Genomic DNA, 19,684 nt, shown 5'->3' on the forward strand with positions numbered 1-19,684 from the left:
AGGGCAAGTGTCTGCTGTTCGGTGAAATGGGGGCATTCTCACCGCGTATGCACATCTGGCTACACCCCAAGTGCTCTGTCAGTACACAGAGGCTAACTTTCATGACCACAAGGTGTAGCACTTTACCTACAGTTCATCAAATCCGCTACTCCCAGAATGCTTCAGTATGTGTTTGCCTCAGTTTGCCTAGCCTTCAACAATGCAGCTTTGATCGTGCACAGCACATAGGGGGATCTTGCTACGCGTACATCGCTCGATTGGCACAGACATGCTTTCAAACTACCAAATCAAGCACAACACTGGGCATGTCATTTTGTAATGAACTTGCATAAAGCGACATACATTTTGAAGCTAAATCAACGTTTTATTTTGAGACATTTTGGATCTTCATACCTACCGGGTGAGTAGCAAGCTAATAAGCTAACATTCGTCTGCTAGCAAGCCAAATGCCCGTTGTGGCTAGCTGGCTAATTGGCCAGATGAGACGTATGCCCCTCCCCTTCTTCGTTTAACTCCCTTCTTTTGTATTGTTCGTGTTGTATAGAGGCGTCTATTACTCGCTGTAACTATGTGGTAATTAACTTATTTCCAATAGAGTAGTGTGATTTTAAAGCCTTAGCATGGACGTTTAGCTTAGCTTGTTAGCACTCTCACTGCCTTGTCCGTCTTGACATACGAAGTGTTTGATCTCTCCGTGTGTGACTGATACATCAACCCGGCACAGCAGTGGGTTGTGTACGTCTTGTTGCTCGCAAAACAGGTATTTATGTTTTTCTTGTTGACAAAACAATACTTGTTAATGATGTTAAAGCCAACCAAAATGTGGTTAATTGCATGTACAACAACTAGTTAAACTTTACTACTACTGTTATAACTAGCATGCTGATGCTTCTCCGAACGTATTTACTTTTCAGTAATTTGATTTGCACGCTGGAATTGTCGTATAGCAAATTTCTGGAAGTCAGACAATTAAAGTTGAGTGTACTGATGGGTGAATCGATGTGCAATGTTGTGAGCCATATAATTTAACTGTGGTAAGTTCTGTAATATTGTTGTTTTGTAATAAACTCCTTTTAAAGCCCTAAAGGAAACTGCCCTCGCAGTGGGAACTGGGGAGGCAAACCAAGGGTGTTTGATTTTCTTTTTAAGTGGTTTCACTGCAGCCTTGACAGTCCTTTGAACACATTCCAACTCAAAGCACATGCATTGATTTTGACATTTACAATCTGTTTGCTTACATTTTATACTTAGTTAAAGATGTGATCAGCATTCCTGCAACATTTTTCTGTTGAAATATATAATTCGATTTTGTAGAAATTAAGCTAATAGATTACAAATTGGCCATATCAGTTCATAGGGTTGATATAATAAGCATTAACTGTACTACACAATGTTCAGTTTGGAACATACCCCCCTTTAAAAATGACTTAGTGGGTGGAAAATCCAAATGGTCAAAAGTTACCCATGAACAAACCACAGGAAGCCAACTGTAACTGCCTACATACAGTATCAGATAACTATGTTTGACAAGCAGCATAAAGCTGTGGCTTTAACTTTTTACATTATCAATGGAATTTATTCCCAGTAAATATGGTGATAGGTCATTTTGCCTTGTTCAGAGCAACGTCATTAAGATTTATGGTCCATCCAACCATTACATGTTGACAAGACTTCAGCAGATTTAAAGCCTTTTCAGACTAAATGAAAAGTTACCAACAAAATAGTACTGGGATGTGAACATTCATTCAGTATCTCAGAACTATACTTTGTGCAGATGCCATTTCAAGACCATGGAATGGGAAGGTTCTTTGAACTCATTCCCAAATAATGCAAATAGTGATACTTGTGAACCAAGCATACTTTGGAGAGACAGCATACTTCTGGTAGAGAGTAAACTTAAAAAAGAAAGAAGATTGTATTCCTCAACGACATATCTGTCCCATCAATGAATTTCAAGCTTCACTCTGGATTTCAAACTCCTTCAGGAATAGATTTCTCGGCGGTTGCCATAGGCTACTTCTAAAAACACGATTGTTCATGGGAAAAGAACATACAGATGGAGCTATTGAGGAAGAGTACAGCCATGCATGGGTAGGCTGGTCAGCCTCCAGCCGGACAGTCAGAACTTGACATTAACAATCAGAATATCGTTGGCATATTTTGGTTCGATTGTTCACTAAGCCACCTCGTTGCTTGCCATCTACCTAAGTTGTTATTGCAACTAGCAGGTAGCGTAGAAGCAGCAGTACTCCAGGTCACCGCGGTGACCCCTGGTCCCGATGCCTTAATAGTCACAAGAAGCTGAGGTGTGTAGACTGTCAAATTGGTTCAGCAATTTCTCACCTAGTCAGCAGCAGTACGATTCCATTAATGTAAGTTCACCCTGACCGGCCCGGTGATGTAATCGTTTCCAGTGGTCAGATTAGACCCCAGCAATACATGTCTTTACTGTGTACCACATGGGAGAACAGCCTTTAAAATGGACAAGGATATTGATCCCTCTTGTAGGGCTTGATTGCTTAGTCTCCCAACGGTTTGCTCCCTCAGTAACCAAGAAATCCAACCTGGCTGCTAGTTATAATATTGACACAATCAGCATTCCATTGCACGGCCTCGATGTGACACAGGGCTCTTGTTTTTATTGCAACACCTTTCATGAAGCGTTTTTGCACTTTTCGCATGTCAAAATAATGGAGAATTACTTCATTTTTGCATGTGTAAGCAATGTTTACTGAGGCCAGCCTAATGCCAAACGAGCAAATAAAACAGATGCGTTGCCCTTTGCAGTGCTGGCTGAACCTCCTCCCCGCCCGAGCTCAGAAAATTGAGATGTTTGACTCTGTTTATGGTTTAAGGTAGTCTCTAAAGCCTTACTCATCAACATCTGTTTTCTTGTCTTTGTCATCCACTTTGTCAGAGGGCAGTGGGACGTACCGGCCAAGCGCCACTTCTGACGAGATCAGAGGCAGATTAAATGAGCATGACGAGGGAAGTCACTGCTTTGTGCCAGAAAAGGTTGCTCCAAGGGTGGGAGTGTGAGGGAGTGGGAGGCTCATACGCTTTTGGCTGAGACGGTGGATAGCAGAGGCTTACACACGCATGTTAAATCCTGGCTCCACTTCACTATCAGGATTACTTGGCTTATCCGTCCTCTCCAGAGCTACATTTTTCTGGAGCCACGTTTGCCCGTGTCTCCGCCCCCCCCCCGTACCTCAATGGCAATCCCATCCCCATGCAAGGTAAACATATGTTGATAGGATGAAAGCAGTTCAAAATAAACAGCTAGCCTAGCGGGGGCCAAGGTTCCATATTTGAATGGCAGCCCAGTCAATGTGCTGTTAGAGCGCCGGCAGAACCGTGAAACGACGTCCTGTGAATGGGCCATCATTGAACAGGACACAACACGATTTTCCCTGGTCCTTTTCACAATTCTGAAGTGCCACAGTCTTGTTTTACTGGTCTCTGGCTCTGGGATGCATTTTTCTACGTGTTCCGGGAATGTCGTGAAGATTAATGTCCCGCGGGCAAAAAAATATCGCCACTGATGCTCCCATGTTGACGTGTGTTCTGCGAATGTGTGTTTGCATGCGTAATTCATACTGATAAAAATGAAATGCAGGTCTGGCTTACGCCTTGTGAATGTTTGTGTTCACTGTTAAAACCTGGGTGCCATCCCCATTGTAGGGTGTACCGCAATAATTCCCCCATGGTAATGGGTAATCACCCTGTTCTCCCACAATCCATCAGTTGATGGGGTGGTGGGGGGGCTTGGGCCTGGCAGCTGTTAGCAGGGCCAGCCTTCCACGGTGATGGCAGCCTGGGCTGGGACAGTGAGAGATGTCCTCTGGAGGCCCCGGAAACCAGGACTGCTGCAGGGGCCAGATAACAAGAGGACGGATTTATTCAGTTAGAACTGGATGGCTGTGTGTGAATGTTAATTTAGCTGATAGTTTCTGTTTGTTCGCTCTTGGTGTGCATTAGCGCTCCTCTCATGTCTAAACCAAGAAATCCAGGATTCTTGCTCTGCCTTGGTGTCCCACTCCTGCATTGCAGCATCGTAGTCTACCTGCCATTAGGGGTGTCATAGGTCACCAAGCCCCCATGTGCGGTGCGTATCGCGGTTTTGATGTCATGGTTCGGTACAGCCAGACAATGAAATGCCAACACTGGCTGCATTTGTTGCATGAAATGCCAAAGGAACCCAGGCATTGCTAATGAGCCGTATAATCCCAGATGTGAGCATAATAAGAAATACCTAAACTTTGTATTTAATTGAAGAGTAACTGCACCCAACTGATTTTGCCTTGTTTTTGAGTTTCACACAAGAAGCTGTGACAGGCCGAAATGAGTTGTCTTGGAGGTGTGGTTTGATGTGGGTCTCGTGGTGTATCAAGTACATCCCCACCTGTCAAAACCTTGAAACCAACAGCCAGATTTTTCAACCCAAGTCTCAGCGAATGAAGCTGCTTCTGGTTGACATTTTGGGGTCGAGGACCTCTCTCTTGTGACTGGTTATATACTGCCATTTATGTTTTAGCCTTTGTCTGCCCCAGCCCCTCAAAATGGACATGTATTGATGCCAATTAAACCCGGGAGAGGATAGGGATGTGAATAAATGGTAGCTAGCTAGTATGCTAGCCTGCCATAAGAGTACTGTTGTGATGTTGGTGTTAATGTGTTAACTTCTTTGGGTTTTTGGCAGGAATATGTTATACTCTTTGGGCTTATTTACTTTGCATGAGAGAATAAAACACTACATAGACTCATCATAAACTCATCAAGTTTGCATAATCATAAAAAATAAAAAATCTGAATCCTTCCAAATAAATTTGATTTAATTCAACTTTATTGTTATTGAACAGTACAAGTAAATTGCTGAGCGCTGAACATTTATAAGTATTAAGTATGTGTATATTACGTGGAATGTAAAGATGTGCAAAGAAGGCAAATGCAGTACAAATGGCAATACTAAATGTGCAATTAAGGCAAATAGAAAAGGGCAGAAAATGTACGACTTTTAAGTATGTTACAAATGGCAATTCTAAATGGCATTCTGAACATGCAATGGAGGCAAACTGAAGGGGTAATGTAGCATGTGCAGAGAGCAGCAATGAGGACCCGAGGTAGACATGTATATGTAACAACTGAAAAATGCAAGTACGATGGCATTTCTGAATGTGCAATGAAGGCAAGTTGAATGTGCAAGGTGGCATATGCAACTGAAATGCAGGGATAGCTGCAGTGAGGTTCCCGAGGTAGACATGTACATGTAACAGCTGAAAACTTCCTTATCAGACTTTGCGAAGCAGTGTCAGAGTTTAGTAGTACAAAGGGAGTAGTGCAAAAAAGGTCCCTGAGAGGCAGTACTAAGCTGTTGGCGGATGGGTAAGGTTAGTGATTGGTCACAGAGGTCTCTGGGTCCCAGAATTTAGCAGGGTTAAAGTAGATGGGAAGAAACTGTTCCTGAGCCTGTTGGCGCGGGAACAAAGAGACCTTTAGCGCATGCCTGATGGTAGGAGGTCAAACTGTTTGTGGCATGATGTGAATGATGAAATGCAAAAAGTACCAGTATCTAATTTTGTTGCTTGGTTTTATGGGGATTATGATGCATTGACTTTTTTCTTATCCTTTATCGAAAATGTGGTTCATGCTACTTTGGAAGATGGCATCTTGAGCTATCAATATTGTGTTTACACTACAAAATAATGTAGCATCTTGAGTTTTCTTTAAGATGTCTTGGAAAATGAATTGTTTTTAACCCCTTTGAGTAGTGATGACATACTGTCATTGTTTTTAGATTGTATTGTTATAGTGTAGACCCTGCCATCATTTGCCATTGGACAGTTCTAGTTTTCATGTACAAAAAGCATACCAAACGGCGGTCACTATGTCAGATGGTTGATACTAATGTTTGATCCATTACAACCCAATTAGACACCGTTGGTACGCCTAGCGATGTACAGTTGACTATTCTTTTTTTATGCTCTTTTTTCATTTATTTTTTCACTAGAATTGCTGACTAGTTCCAACTGAGAACTCTCATGTTTGTGCAGAAGAGATCATACTTTAGAACTGACTGTTGGTTCCACCGTGGTGCAAGAATGTCTCTAACTTGAGGGTAAATCCACCGACAACAACTTGAAAATGGTTGTGAAAATATTACAATGCTGTGCTCTCAGGACGAGCTGTCTACACAAGCTCTGTTATACCTCAGGGGCGAGATGGGTAAATATCCGTTTGTGTCAATATGTAGTCAATGGCACTGAATTTAGGAGATAAAATATATTCAACTTGTTAGAGATGGTTTCTAGGTCAAAGCTGTGTGAAGCAGCTTGCTATGGTAACACACAGGGGGCCCTGGAAGTAAGAATGGAGGAGAAAAAACACTTAGCGTCTGGATTTTCACCTTTTTTTGACCAGATAAGCCGTAATTTCCCTTCAGGTTAGTATAGTTTTTTGTTGTTGTTATATTTCTTTGCAAAATGAAAAATTGTGCAGTTATCACAAAACCGTCACCACCAGGACACGATTGTCCAAATGGAGCTAATACCTCGTATTAACTAATGCTCTCACATTTGCTGGAGGAAACCGTGTATTAGCAACAGATTAGCTGGAGCTGCCGGGCAAGAGAAGATCAGCATCAGGCAAGGAGGCCGACAGCGTGCGCTTGGGTGTCTCAGAAACCTGGGGAACAGAAGGGTAGAGATAGCACTCAGGTCCACTCACTAACCTGGTGAACGAATGTATTGCTTATTATGTGTCTTGTCTTCTGATTACAAAGCAGCTGTCTGACATTTTGTGTTTTTTGCCCCTACTCCATTCACATTATTAGCTAGGCTTAAATACCCGGTGTACCTGTTTGCCTCTGTAGCCTGTTGTACTCATTTTAATAAAGGTACTCTCCGGTCACATGATCATCTATCTGAAAACTTCCACCTAAAAGGTTCCAGTCTTTGGTTTAGAAGATGAAATGAGAGTGATGACCAATTCCATGTTATTGGAACAGACAGCCATATTCATCCACCTCCACAAACTGCTGCACACCTGGTCCTCGTTTTGATTGGGATTGGTAGTGATAGGTGTGCGTTGAGAACAGTTTGTTTGTATTTTGTTGGTCATGTGACCGGTGTACGGTCATTTATAATTCCACCTTTCGTTGGTCAGCCAGATATCTGCTGATTACATTCCACAAGAAGGCTCTAGCAAGAATTTAGTCTACTGCTGGCTTGATTGCGGTGATTACATGCCAACAACAAGTTACATGTGCCAGTTGAAATTACATTTCATAACTTCTTTCCCTTATAGTTACAGGAAAACCGATTAAAAACGTCAGAATAACTTGAAGGAAAATGGTCAGTCAGTCACATCTAACACCAAATGCGTGCACACTCGACTCTGCCCACACTCACATATTTGCTTTACATTTACGTGGTTAGCTGACACTCCAGGGTAACTTGTAAGGGCAGATATCTTTGTTCTGAACCCGTGGAAAGACAGGGGGAGTGTGAGTCCCAGTAAATTCTCCTCCATTTTAGAACTGTCTATCTTTCTGTTTATTTACTTAAATGACATTTCTTGGAACTGGGCACGTAGGTAAACATTTCACTGTTCTCCACTAATAAAATTGGATTTAAGTTGAAATGTAATCGTGGGTTACTGCTACTACAGCACCTTTATAGTCAGGTTGACAGATCTCCAGTCAGGTACTATCATTGTTTGGCAGGTAGGCTTAACCCGTTGTGCCTTAACACTCAGAGCGTCTTCTTTCTTCTGTGTAGGCGCCTGTTCGATATTTCTCACCTTGACAGATGTCTGTGGGCATGTCTGGATTCTCCGCACGCCTCACTAGGCAGTGCTGTCGGTGCTGTTTCTCACCTGGTCTGTGGGGCTTTCTGCTGGTCTTCCTGTTCCGTTTCTCCATTAAGAGAGACAGCCATGGTCTCCTGTTGGGCCCTCTGCCCTTGGGCACATTGCTGCAATGCCTTGTCTCAGACGGCTGCAACTCGCACCGCTGCCGACGTCAAGCCTGACCAAGTGGTGTGTGTGTGTGGCTTTTTGTTCCACCTGGACTCTCCCAGAATCAGCTGCAGGGAGAGTTTTATATTAATATCTACTAACATTAACCTCTCAAAAGCACTGGAATGTGCAGGTTATGTTCTACTCTTCCAAAGTTCAAAGTTATTTGCCTAAAACATAAAATGATCTGTAACATGCATAAATGGTTTCGAGTGCCATGGGTTGAAACATTGTTTAAATGCATCTGTACACTTATGTCTTTAACCAAACTATCCAATTTAGTTAATTTCATCTCTTTTGCGTGTTCCATTCCTTAGTAGGTGGTTAGTGGTCAGTTAAATGTTTTGTTAGGCGTTGATTTCCACAGGCCCTAACTGGAGCATGTGCAGGCAATCAGCACTTGTGTGGAAAGTGCAGCGTTTGGATCGCAACTGACTGACTTGGACTTCAGGGGATTTAGAAAAAAATGCTGTGAGGATTGTCTTGGCATCTTCTTCTGTTGTGCCCCACTAACGCACATGTACAAATAGAACACTAGAGTCACTGCGAAGGAACGCTACCTTCAAGACAAATTTCCCTGGGCAATCGGACAACCTTTCCAGTCATCCCCTGCAACTTCTTCCACTCTAGAATACAAAACTGTTCCCTGTTTTCTTGTCTTTAATTGTCTTGTCCCTTCTCCTGAATGAACTGTTGTAATGCTGTTTACATCAAGCTGTTGAAGTGGTTGTGGGTTGGTGTAATGGCTGGCTTCGCTTTGCTGGAGATAACACTTGATTACAGCCCAGTTGACTAATTAAGGTTGCCCTGCCCTTCAAATTGCAACGCGTGCACCATCGAAACCTCCATAGCTAGTGATTAATGGGCGGTAAAGCACCCTCGTCTACAGTTCTGTGTAATGTTTTGTTTTTATTCATAGAATACACATTCTAGAGGGCATTCAATGACTTAAGGAAATTAGTGTTGATCTTTAAAGCCACACGCTTCTGGAGAAGACTGAGATAATGAGGAAATAAGAGGGCCGTGATAGGAGGGGACATGTTGCATTACTGCTGTGGGTAGAGCAGTAATGCATTTATCAGGAGGGGTCCTCGCTAACCCCTGTGTAACTGATGTTTCCCTTGATTCAGAATGATTTTAATGTAGCTGCCTGCAAGGCTAATCAGGCATTAAGCAAAAGGCCTTAAAAATATGTTTTTGCTGTTTCTAAGTGTCATAATTAATTTTAGGCAGATGTGCTGGAAAGGTTCTCTTTCTACTACTCAGTGCTGGTATAAACTGTGATTCACATAGCTCCCCTCATCTCCAATCCTGTCTCTATGCATGTTTTTAGGCTATTGGCTATTTTTAATTAGGAACCCAACGATACATCTGCCGGCAATGGGTATTGATTGCTTTAAATTTAATCATTTATTTCAGACAGATTGCACTTCTGAATAGGCATCTGTTATCTTCCAGTAATTTTTATTATATATATATATATATATATATATATATATATATATATATATAGCTCAAGTTATGTGAAATATTGTTTTATTGTTATAATAATTTTTTTGTTTTGATTGACATCTAATACTTTATTACACTTTATATCCAGGCTTTGTCATAATGTACAATTACAGAATGTAATGGTAATTAAATGTGTATTTATTGTCATACAATTTATATTTATTAGACTTGTTGGTAAAATATTACAAAATCAGCTTTTGTATTATGGATTTTGCATTTATTGAATTAGAAGCATCGTCAGAAGCAATATTTCTTTATTTAATTTAAGCTCGGGTACATAGTACAGAAATTACGTAACATCATATCAACATTGGCCAATTTAATAATGAATTTGGCCTAATTAGACATACTAATGATAGCCTTGTTTGAACGACTTAGTCTCGTTTGAACGATTTGGTAAAAAAGAAAAAAGGAAAAACAAAAATGCTACTTTTTTAAGGCTAATAGTTTTTTGCTAAGTCGTCAAACGAGATACCAAGTCGTTTAAACAAGGCATTCATTAGTATGTCTAATTAGGCCAAATTCATTATGCAACAGCATTACAAGGCCATGTAATGATTGCTACAGCTCATCTTTTATTCCATCCATTGATGGGCCTATAATTGTTCATTAATAGTTATTTGAAACCCTAAAACAAGGCTACCGTTGAACTCCAAAGCAAGTCAGAACAGTTAGCAAGCTGAGCACAGTTTACCATTGCATGCAGTTTACTTTTGCACAAGCATCAAAGCAGAGCAACAAACTCCCGCTTCTGACATTCGGAGTATCAATGTAGCGTGTGAGGACAGAGAAATTGAACTGGCTGTGTTTGGCTGTGGGTCAGTGATGGTCTGGAGATGCATATCCTTGGAGGGTTGCACAGACCTCCACATACTAGCCAGTGATACCCTGACTGCTGTTAGGTACCGGGATGAAATCCTCAAACCCATCGTCAGACCTTACTCTGGTGCAGTGATGACGGCGTTGATGCCATTGACTGGCCGTCACGTTCCCCAGACCTGCTTCTGCTGCTAAATATATATACACTTACCTAAAGGATTATTAGGAACACCATACTAATACTGTGTTTGACCCCCTTTCGCCTTCAGAACTGCCTTAATTCTATGTGGCATTGATTCAACAAGGTGCTGAAAGCATTCTTTAGAAATGTTGGCCCATATTGATAGGATAGCATCTTGCAGTTGATGGAGATTTGTGGGATGCACATCCAGGGCACGAAGCTCCCGTTCCACCACATCCCAAAGATGCTCTATTGGGTTGAGATCTGGTAACTGTGGGGGCCATTTCAGTACAGTGAACTCATTGTCATGTTCAAGAAACCAATTTGAAATGATTCGAGCTTTGTGACATGGTGCATTATCCTGCTGGAAGTAGCCATCAGAGGATGGGTACATGGTGGTCATAAAGGGATGGACATGGTCAGAAACAATGCTCAGGTAGGCCGTGGCATTTAAACAATGCCCAATTGGCACTAAGGGGCCTAAAGTGTGCCAAGAAAACATCCCCCACACCATTACACCACCACCACCAGCCTGCAGAGTGGTAACAAGGCATGATGGATCCATGTTCTCATTCTGTTTACGCCAAATTCTGACTCTACCATCTGAATGTCTCAACAGAAATCGAGACTCATCAGACCAGGCAACATTCTTCCAGTCTTCAATTGTCCAATTTTGGTGAGCTGGTGCAAATTGTAGCCTCTTTTTCCTATTTGTAGTGGAGATGAGTGGTACCCGGTGGGGTCTTCTGCTGTTGTAGCCCATCCGCCTCAAGGTTGTGCGTGTTGTGGCTTCACAAATGCTTTGCTGCATACCTCGGTTGTAACGAGTGGTTATTTCAGTCAAAGTTGCTCTTCTATCAGCTTGAATGAGTCGGCCCATTCTCCTCTGACCTCTAGCATCAACAAGGCATTTTAGCCCACAGGACTGCCGCGTACTGGATGTTTTTCCCTTTTCACACCCCTAAATGCATTTAAGCAACTGCCATGTGATTGGTTGATTAGATAATTGCATTAATGAGAAATTTAACAGGTGTTCCTAATAATCCTTTAGGTGAGTGTATACACCGATCAGCCAAAACATTATGACCACCTGCCAAAACAGCCCTGACCCATCGCAGCATGGACTACACCATACCTCTGAAGGTGTGCTGTGATATCTGGTACCAAGACGTTAGCAGCAGATCCTTTAAGTCCTGTATGTTGTGAGGTGGGGCCTCCATGGATCGGACCTGCATGTCCAGTAGATGTTCGATTGGATTGAGATATGGGGAATTTGGAGGCCAAGTCAACAACTTGAACTCGTCGTTGTGTTCCTCAAACCATTCCTGAATTTGTTTAGCTTTGTGGCAGGGCGCATTATCCTACTGAAAGAGGCCAATGCCATCAGGGAATACTGTTGCCATGAAAGGGTGCACATGGTCTGCAACAATGCTCAGGTAGGTGGTACGTGTCAAAATAACATCCACGTAAATGGCAGGACCGAGGTTTCCCAGCAGAACTTATCCAAACCATCACACTGCTTCCGCCATCTTGCCTTCTTTCCATAGTGCATCCTGGTGCCATGTGTTCTCCAGGTAAGTGACGCACACACTCTCGGCCATCCATGTGATGTAAAAGAAAACGTGATTCATCAGACCAGGCCACCTTCTTCCATTTCTCCGTGGTCCAGTTCTAATGCTCACATGCCCATTGTAGGCGGTTTCGGCAGTGAACAGGGTTCAGCATGGGCACCCTGACTGGAATGTAGTTCGTCTGTTGGATGAGACCACACGGGCCAGCCTTCAATCCCCATGTGCGTCAATGAGCTGCTTTTCCTTCCTTGGACCACCTTTAATAGGTACTGACCGCTGGAGACCAGGAACAGCCCATGAGGGCTTCAGTTTCTGAGATCCTCTGACCCAATCGTCTAGCCGTCACAATTTGGCCCTTGTCAAAGTCCCTCAGATCCTTACGCTTCCCCATTTTCCTGCTTCTGACACATCAACTTTGAGGACAGAATGTTCACTTGCTGCCGAATTTATCCCACCCACTGATAGGTGCCATGATAACGACATGATCAGTGTTATTCACTTCACCTGTCTATGGTCTGAATGTTAGGGCTGATCGGTGTACATATATTTATTGTGTAGATTGTGTAGAAGGAAAAACTGGGAGAAATATAAAACAAAATTACTATTTCAATAATAATTGACATAAGGAATATTATAAGGTGGCACACATTGAGAAATGGTTAGAGCTGAGGTTCGTGTAGAGAACATATCTAATATTTAAAAAAATCCTATGTTGATGTTATTGTTGTTAATTTGCTTGTGCTCATTAGCTTTCGAGAGGCATTGTGTTATAAATCCAACCATATATATCCAACCAAAAACTTTCCGAAATACTCTGGAAAGTTTGTGAAGTTAGAAATATAATGTGAATTCTTGGGGCAGTGTGTACTACATCCAGCAAATCTGTATTTTCTCCCCCCTCTAACTCCCAATGCAACACACATGAATATACTTTATATGGAATTCATATTGCCGCCTTAGTTTCTAGCTAGTTACTTTTATTAGGAGTCTGGTAGGTGATTCATTCAACAGTTTTAAAGAATTGGTCGATTTAGGGGAGTGCTTAGGTTATGATTAAGGACTTAATTTAAGAAAGTATTGTCAAATAATTTTAAGAAAATGAAGTTGTCCATCAAGAGAGACTGGTGTACAGGGAGGACATTTTTGCAAAACATTAAAAACATGTTTGTTGCATTTCTCATATCGAGCCTTTTGTGTCGTTGAGGGTGGTGTGCCACACCCCCCACCCCCCACTGTTGGGAAAAGAGTAGGGGAAACACTGAGACGGCATTGTAAGAAAGCTGTTCTGTGAAATCAGGGGGAACCCTGAGGCCAGTCTGTCCCTGGCATCTTCTCACAGTTTTAAACATAAAGCATGTCTTATTGACGTTTGGCTCCTGACTGAGGGGTTGTTAGTGCCGTTTTCCATTTCCAACTCAGAAGCTTATCACACTCCATTTCATGCCTCGTTAATGGACTCTATTTTACAACATTCGTGTAAGAACAGGTTGAGTGCATGGCCTATTTGTTTGGTTACGCGCTCTTTCAGACATTTAGCAGATTAACTGCTTTTCTTTATAGGCTTTTAGTTGAAGTGTCAGAAGACTTATCACTACCACTGCAACCATATTGGAGTATCATACCACTACTACTTTCAGAATACATTTGATGAAACCACTGTCTAGACAGGAATGTTGGTAATGGTGCAGTCTTTCACAACACTATCTGATGCGTCATGGCTTTGCTTCTATTCTTGTCTCCCAATTGGTCTATTGACACTGAAACAGTTCTCTATAATCTGTCTTGTATTCATAGAGCTGGCTTAGAAGGCATCTGTCAGTGGAAACCCACTGTAATCAACATACACTCACATAAAGGTTAACTGTATTTGTAAGGATGTTACAAATATATTTTTTTCCTAACCCCAATGTTGACCCTAAAACTCAACAACCCTTACCCTAACCTTAGCCTCTAAACATCCCCTTTCAGTGTTCCATCAGTTTCCTCAATTTGTCCTATTTTCCATTGGACGCTGTAGTTTTAGGGTAGGACTTGTGTGTCTTGCAAGTATAGTAGGGCATGTGTGTACACAGAGACGCACGCTCACATACTCATTAAAGCAGCATTTTAATGTTGATAGGAATACCAGATGGGTAGTTCTGGACAAAACAACAGTGAAATATATATACTTTTTTTTTAAGTGGGTGGAATAAAATCATGTAACTGCAATAAACTGTCGAAACAACTAAGTTTTATATGTCCACATGAAATGTTTAGTTTATATCCAAATTAATTGACCATTCCCTGTAACTATTTATGTCTTGCCCTCAGGTGTGACATCATGAAAGATGTGAATATAAAGGTTAAATGGCTACACGGTCGGATGTGAGCTTAGGGAGATTTATTTTTGATTATTTTCCTTACAGAGAGAGAAAATGTGGTAATTGAACGCCTGGAGGGGTGTATGAGGACCTTGAGCGATGAGTGGAATGTCTGACCGCTCATCTGCCCTAGGGTGGCCAAATGCTTCTTATTTAACCGTCCGATTGGTATTTGATATTCTGCTGACTCTTTACATGATTGGCTATAATGCATCACCTCATGTCTAAGTGTTATAAAACCACAAATTATGTCTCTGTGTAATTGCTCCAATGTAAACCCATGTTTACAACATGGCACAGAGGAAATCTTATTTTTTTGCCAGACCGCGAAGCCAACTACGCATTATGAATTATTCCGTATCGGCGAAAACTTAGCTGGCAGTTTGCGGTTATATTACAATTGTTTCTGGTGGATTTTCAAAGTACGCATCCGTGCATGCGTTTTGGGTCAGTATAGACAAACATATTTGCTGCCTACAACATACAGTAGTTACGTTAGCCTTAAATGAAACTGTATACGGTTATATTGCAACTGTTTCTGGCATGGAATAGTTCATCTTCAGTCTCGCTAGCAATTGCTAAATTCTTATAATTATTCCTATGAAGTTAGTAGATACTATTAAGCCTATTACTGGCTAATAAGCTGTTAAAAGCAATACAGTCCATAGACGCTATGGTGGAGATAAACGTAATAAGAAACGTTAGTCAGTTTAACACAATCCTCAAAGGAGTCTAGCGACTGCTGAAATGTGTAATTCTGTGGTATAGTGGTTAAGGACAGTACCTCTCATCTTTGTACATCAAGTTCGAATCTATTGAGAGCAATGTCATTCATGAATTATTTCTGGTAGATTCCACGATTCTCTCGTCTTTTCATGATGAAAAAGTTAGTTATCGTCACCTTTATTGATGGTTACATAAATGTTATTCACGAATGAAAGAAAAAAGTACGTTGTTATGCCATGAAATGAAATAGCTTTGGCAGACTCGCTAGCAATTACTCAATTCTTATGACTATTCCAGTAAGTTAGTAGATACCGGTAAAGCCTATTACTGGCTAATACGCAGTTAAAACTTCAGAGGTTAACTTAGTAAGAAACGTTAGTCAGTTTAACTGTATCAGTGTCATTCACAGATGGCCAATTAACTGTTAAAACAAGGATTTGTTCAAGATGAACAGAGGCTATACTGACAGCTGTCAAATGTTTAACTGTGGTGTAGTGGTTAAGGACACTGGCTCTTAGACCCGGGTTTGAGAGGGTAACACTTCTTATTGCGGGCCGCCTGAACTAGGTTTGCCTGGCTTCTTGTTTTTTTACAGGTAATCAAGAGACATGCAGAACAACTGAGGCGATATCTGCCAGCTTGTGTGTTTACTACCGTTCAAAAGTTTGGGGTCACTTAGAAATGTCCTTGTATTCCATGAAAGCATACACCATCGCTCAAAAGTTTGGAATCACTTAGAGATGTCCTTGTTTTTGAAATAATTTTTTTTTTTGTCCACTAAAATAACATCAAATTGATCAGAAATACAGTGTAGACATTGTTAATGCTTTAAATGACTAGCTATATACTAGTCATTCATCTTTAATGGAATATCTACATAGGCCCATTATCAGCAACCATCACTCCTGTGTTCCAATGGCACGTTGTATTTGCTAATCCAAGTTTATCATTTTGAAAGGTTAATTGATCCTTTTGCAGTTATGTTAGCACAACTGAATTGTGCTGATTAAAGAAGCAGTAAAACTGTCCTTCTTTAGACTAGTTTAGCATCAACGTTTGTGGGTTCGATTAGACTTGGATTTATCTGTCCATAACACTTATTTTCCCAATCTTCCTCTGTGCAGTGTTTTTTTTGTCCGTCTTAATCTTAATAAATTTTATTGGCCAATCTAAGATATGGCTTATATTTCCCACTCTCACTCGAAAGGCAGCATCCTGGAGTTGCCTCTTCACTGTTAATGTTGAGACTGGTGTTTTATGGGTACTATTTAATGAACCTGCTAGTTGAAGACCTGCCATGGAGGTGTCTGTTTCTCAACTAGACATGTATTTTTCCTCTTCCTCAGTTGTACACCAGGGCCTCCCACTTCTCTTTCTATTCTGGTTAGGACCAGTGTGCACTGTTCTGTGAAGGGTGTAGTACACAGAGTTGTACGAGATCTTAGGTTTTTGGGGAAATTTCCCGCATGAAATAGTCTTCATTTCTCAGAAAAAATAATAGACTGACAAGTTATTTGTTTCTGGCCATTTTGAGCCTGTAAACCAATATGCAATTGCTGATTATTATTATTAACTATTCTAAACAAGGCCAGTTTTATTGCTTCTTCAATCAGCACAGCAGTTTTCAGCTGTGCTAACGTAATTGTAACAGGATTCTCTAATGATTACATAGAATTTTAAAATGCGAAACTTTAGCAAACACTACGTGCCACTGGAACACAGGACTGATGGTTGCTGATAATGGACCTCTGTGTATTATGTGGATATTCCAATGAAAATCTGCCGTTTCCAGCTACAGTATTAATTAACAACATTATAAATGTCTACACTGTACTTCTGTCAATTTGATGTTATTTTAATGTACAAGAATTTGCTTTTCTATCGACAACAATAAAATGTCTAAGTGACCCAAACTTTTGAACGATAGTGCGTCTGATCTTTTTACATCAACATTTTTCTAGGGCTAAACAGCAATAAACTGTTTCAGCATTTCTACATGGTGTGTTGCATTATTCAAGCGCGTTAGCTAACTTCTTTGCAATGTGACGGGGAGCTAAATTCAGCCCCAACTGTGTTCAGCACTGACTGAGTGGAGCAGACCCAGTGCAGACTACACACTGATAGACATGCCTCTCTGAATCACGTTTCACAGAACTACCAAACAAAACTAAAACAACTGACTGGTTTCTTTGGTGGAATAAGTACAAATGTTTCAGGGTACTGTGCAAGACCGACAGAAGCACTTGTGTTTCCAGATTTCTGTATTTTTATAACTAGGAATACAGTCATTCTGGCAGCACACAGTATACACTAGAATGTTCTGAAGCTCAAGCAAACCAACTGCAATGAAGAATTCCAAATATCCTTTGCACTTGATACAATAGGTGATAGCTAATAGTTAGCTAGCAAGTCTACAAACCTAATGTAGAGCCCAGAGCTGAAGCCCGGAGCTTGAGGTCTTGGCAACATACTTACTTTAATCATTAAGGTATGTCTTTCAATAAACATTAGTAGTGTATGTCAGGTGAAACCTTGTGTATCCATCAACAGTAGATTGTTTTGTTTGCCAAATGTGGTGACCATGGAGATGGTCAATTGCATTTCTGTGAAAATGTGTGTAGAAATATAAGAATTTGACAGTACGTAAAATAGGTATTTCAACACCACCTAAAACGGAAATACACACTCACAATGCATGAAGAGGGGAAAAGTACTTCTACTATTAGTCGGCAAAGGTCCAGTGCATCAACACAGACACTGTCGGATCACAAGTGAGCGCATCGTTAGTTAATGGCGCTGAGTTTTCTGCTCTTAATGACGAGTCCTGGAACAACAAGGTTCTCTCTGTATCGCTCTGCTAAGCTTCTCTGTGGTGCCGCTGTAGCTCTGTAGGAGAGAGGCCCTCGGGGCAGCTCCCAGCCAGACAGCCGGCTGCAGATGAGGCATGAGCCATGGCTGAAACAGCTGCTCCTTCCCACAGCCATGGACAGCCCTGTGGCCTGGTGCGCAGCTGTCCTCCATCTTCTCAGGGTCCCGTGCTGCCAAATAATGGATTTCCAGTAGGTAGTTTTGTCAGGGAAAAAACCCACACACAGAGTTAGGAAACCAGGCATGTACCGGCCCATTTAGGGCATTTATCACAAATACAGTTCTCAGTCAGTGCCATTCAGTGCTCCCACAGTGGAGAATGTCCCAAATGGCGCCCTGTATTGTATAGGGTGCTGTTTGGGAGTGGGCCATGTCATCTGCTGGGATCATCTGTTCAGCGGCAGCGTACCTCAGAGGCCTGGGACAATTGCTGCCTCAGCAAGCAACAAACTCACACATTCTGTGCATTCTGGGTCCCTGAATCCCTCATGTGCTGTTGAGTTTTTACGGCTGCTGTATATCAGCTCAACGATGCCCCCTCAAGGTAACCCGCTGTCTTTCGTGGTTAGCCAGCGTAGCCCTAGAAAGTCCGCTGGGTGCAATTTAAGACCTATATTAACACGTTGCATGTCGCCCATTCGATGGTCACTTTTTTTCCACCCAGATGCAAATATGAAGAATGGAATTACACCGATACCCTTCTGGATGTGTGCCCCCAGGACACTGGGCCTTACTAAAAATACTCCCCAAATTTCTGAGCCCCCCCGCCAGAATGGGTCAGACTGCCAGTTCTCTCTCAGCCTTGCTTCTCATCAAGACTCCCCCTCTCTCACCCACCGACAGTATGCTGAGAAACTGTTCAAACATTTAGAGAGGCACTTGTCGCTTGCCTGGCACTGTTTCTGGCAAGGGGTTTGTGGGGGGGGGGGGATCAGGAAGTTTGTTCCTCCGTTTGCTTCTGAAACTCGGTCTTGACGACTAGCCAGTGGAGCCCTTAACTTTTTTCCAACCCTTCTCACCTTTGAGTGTGGAGATTAGTCTGGATCTGGACCATAGTCTAATCTTCAACATACGTTTAGGCACTTAGGCAGACAATCTTATCCAACTTGTCGTAGGGAGTTTGTACATACACTGGCCACCCACGGATATTGAACCCAGAAACCTGGTGTTGCAGGCACCATTCTTTGACCAAGCTACACAGACCTTACTTAAGGCACATTTTCATAGTATGGAATATATTTAAGTCTTCCAGGCCAAATTTTGTCTCTCTCTTGGGTACAACACAATGTTGGGTAATGTTTGGTAACAATGCTACATGTAGCATGTCTGTCGTCTGACACATTCTGTCTCTTAACAATGTAACCATGCTGGCTTTTCTCACACATTTGGAAACTGGCACCTGGTGCCTGGCCTGGGTTTATAGATATCTCTGTAGCTACTCACAGATTGCAGAAGTAGTCGTCTGACTCGACTAGGCCAAATTCACTCCTTTCATCACATTTATTATATAATCATGTTACCTCACCTCTGTCACCTGACATGTTCTGTCTCTTAATGAAGTTAGCGTTACATGAATAGCACACACTTTCCTGCCAGCCCCTCTATAAAGCAAGGAAATGAAATGAAATTGC

At 41.8% G+C, this 19,684-nt stretch overlaps 1 protein-coding gene across 1 annotated transcript in view; it reads left to right on the plus strand.

The window, feature by feature from the left end:
* Window position 1: 1 nt before the first annotated feature.
* The window catches only part of extl3 (exostosin-like glycosyltransferase 3), a 32,725-nt gene continuing 13,042 nt past the window's right edge, over window positions 2-19,684 (plus strand). Inside the window, exon 1 of the mRNA XM_010882259.5 lies at window positions 2-400. The gene's annotated coding sequence lies outside the window, so the exon portion shown is untranslated. The remainder of the gene's footprint in view (window positions 401-19,684) is intronic.

This window comes from Esox lucius, chromosome 18, assembly GCF_011004845.1.
Source record: "Esox lucius isolate fEsoLuc1 chromosome 18, fEsoLuc1.pri, whole genome shotgun sequence".
Lineage (NCBI taxonomy): Eukaryota > Metazoa > Chordata > Actinopteri > Esociformes > Esocidae > Esox > Esox lucius.